A 2,939-nucleotide genomic window follows, 5' to 3' on the forward strand; every position below is an offset into this window, starting at 1 on the left:
ACACTGGAGCACCCAGGTATAACTCATACTCTGATTCTACTAAATACCTGCTTAATACCCTTGCTAACTTAAGCATCAGAGTCCCTTGCAGGTACCCCCACCCTCCGGGGACGAAGGATCAGCATCACCATCAAGTCCAACAAGTCAGACACAACAACTCTGACCAGTATAAAAGATCTCATCCGAGATCGATCTACAGTTTTAGGTAACCCTCGGAATACTCACCTTTGTCACTAACGTTGGAGATGGCAATCACTACAACATTAGTAGCCACATTAATCTAATTAACATGAACTCTAATGTGGGAAGGAGGGGCGTTTAGAGCGTTAGTGACAAAGGTAAGTGGAAAGGGGGTAAAAGGAAACGTTATTGGAAAAGGTGAGTCCCAATAACGTTTGTGAAGGACCAAGAAGCGACGTTAGTGGTCACGTTAGCGCCACTAACGTTTAAGTTAACGTTGATCATTTTGGGTTAGAACGTTAGTGGAAAAGGTGATTGTCACTAACGTTCTCGAATCCACATCTTCACTTAACGTTAACGCCACTAACGTCCTAACTAACGACCATGCCTAACTCACACTTTTTCTGCAAACAAAGCTAAGCCCACTGACGATTGTAACTGCTTCAACTCAAGATCTAAGGCCCATATCCAAGACTTGAAGAACTCACTAGAAGATCAAGAAGAGTAGTATATATAGGAGTAGTTTTGAACTACAGAGGAGTTTTTGGCACTTTTGGAGAACTACCCTCTGTATATTTACTTTCTGCATTTTCTAGTTAAGCATGTACTCTTTTATACCATTGTCCATTTCCAGAGCTATGAACAACTAAACCTTTTTCATTGGGTTAGGGAGCTCTGTTGTAATTTGATGGATCAATTATAGTTTTCATTCTTCTTCCTCTTTCTTTTCTCTTGATTTTACTAGAAAGCTTTCAATCTTCATCCAATTGGTTAGTTATCCTGAAAAAGAAACTCTCCATAATTGGATCTCCTCTGAGTCTTGGAAAAGGGATGAGGAGATCATGCTAGAAATGCTTTCTCATGTGGGACCAAATTAGAGTTTGGGCGGATATAGTGACATGTAATCCTCCCAACACTTTGATTTGGAAATACATGTAGTATAATCAGTGACCATACTTCATCTCTTCCCATGAGCAATTAAATCAAGGAATTGAGAAATTGTTCAAGCTTAGAGAGATTGGATTGCCAAGGAATTGGGATCCAATCACCTAAGATTGCCAAGGATATCAATGAATGCATTGATTGAGGAAGAGATGAGAATGAACTTGATCCGGAGAATGCAACATCTCCTAAGCCCAATGAATCCCCCATCTCTGATCTTATCCATTCTCTTTATTTTCAGCCATTTATTTCCATGTTCATTTTCCCAAATTCCCATTTAAGATTCTGCACTTTATTTTCTGTAATTTACTTCCCCGCTATTTAATTTTCTGCAATCTCAACTAAATTTCTGTTTAGCTCAACTAGCACACTCTTCCAACTAAAGTTGCTTGACCAATCAATCACTGTGGGATTCGACCTCACTCTATTGTGAGTTTTTACTTGACGACAAATTCGGTATACTTGTCAAAGGGAAATTTGTTGAGAGACAAGTTTTCGTGCATCAAGTTTATGGCACCGTTGCCGGGGATTGATTTTGTATCGACAATGATTAAGTTGGAAGCTCACTAGATTGAGCATTTTCTTTTTATTGGTTAATATTACCTAGTCATTTATTTTTAGTTTCAATTAATTTTCTTCCTCATCCCCTATCCCCTCGTTGTTTTCTTTTTCTTTAAATTTACTTACAATTCTGCTCACTAACCCACTAACTGTTTGATAATTTGCACCACTCACACTAACAATCACTTTAACAAGAATAATCACTTCATTTTATTTCTTGCTATGTACTCTGTTAGTTATATGATAGGGAGAAGAAGCAGATCTTCAATTTCCTTTGATTCAGAACCTGAGAGGACCCTCCGTAGATTAAGGAGGGAAGCAAGAGGGAAAGGAGTTGTTGGTGCTAAGGAAGAGGAAGAGTACTTTGAAACAAACATGGAGGAGAACTTGGAAAACAACCATGAAGAAGAAGTTCACAACCATGCCAGAGAAGGCCCTGTAAATCATGCTGGGCAAGAGAAGAGAGTTCTAGGCTCTTACATCAATCCAAACCCAGGAAATTATAGAAGTAGCATCCAAAAGCCCACCATACATGCCAACAACTTTGAATTAAAACCCCAGCTCATCACCCTTGTTCAGAACAACTGCTCATTTGGAGGAAGTGCCCAAGAAGATCCCAATCAACATCTGACCACTTTCCTGAGAATATGTGATACTGTGAAGTCTAATGGTGTCCATCCGGATGTCTATAGACTGCTTTTATTCCCTTTTTCACTCAGGGGCAAAGCATCTAAGTGGCTGGAATCCTTCTCGAAGGAGAGCTTAACAAATTGGAAATATGTGGTGAACAAATTTTTGGCAAGATTCTACCCTCCTCAAAGAATTAACAGGCTGAGAGCTGAGGTGCAAACTTTTAGGCAACAAGATGGTGAAACTCTCTATGAGGCATGGGAGAGGTTTAAGGACTTAACAAAAAGGTGCCCACCAGACATGTTCAATGAATGGGTTCAACTGCACATTTTCTATGAAGGTCTTTCTTATGAGTCAAAAAAGGCCGTAGACCATTCATCAGGGGGCTCTAAATAAGAAGAAAACCATTGAAGAAGCCATAGATGTCATTGAGACTGTCGCTGAGAATGACTACTTCTATGCTTTTAAAAGGAGTAACACTCAAGGAGTAATGGAGCTGAACCACATGGATGCATTGCTGGCTCAAAATAAGATGATCACCAAGCAGCTAGCAAATCTTACCAAGAAGGTGAAAGCAAACCAAGTTGCAGCAGTCATCACTTCATCACCAGCTCAAGAAGGAGTGA

At 39.7% G+C, this 2,939-nt stretch overlaps 1 non-coding gene across 1 annotated transcript; it reads right to left on the bottom strand.

Annotated features, from left to right (window-relative positions):
* Window positions 1-2,511: 2,511 nt before the first annotated feature.
* On the bottom strand, window positions 2,512-2,615 carry LOC127745115 (small nucleolar RNA R71). The gene has a single exon (XR_008006311.1). It is a non-coding gene; the product is annotated as a small nucleolar RNA R71 (small nucleolar RNA).
* Window positions 2,616-2,939: the final 324 nt, after the last annotated feature.

This window comes from Arachis duranensis, chromosome 2 (assembly GCF_000817695.3).
Source record: "Arachis duranensis cultivar V14167 chromosome 2, aradu.V14167.gnm2.J7QH, whole genome shotgun sequence".
In the NCBI taxonomy this organism is placed as follows: domain Eukaryota; kingdom Viridiplantae; phylum Streptophyta; class Magnoliopsida; order Fabales; family Fabaceae; genus Arachis; species Arachis duranensis.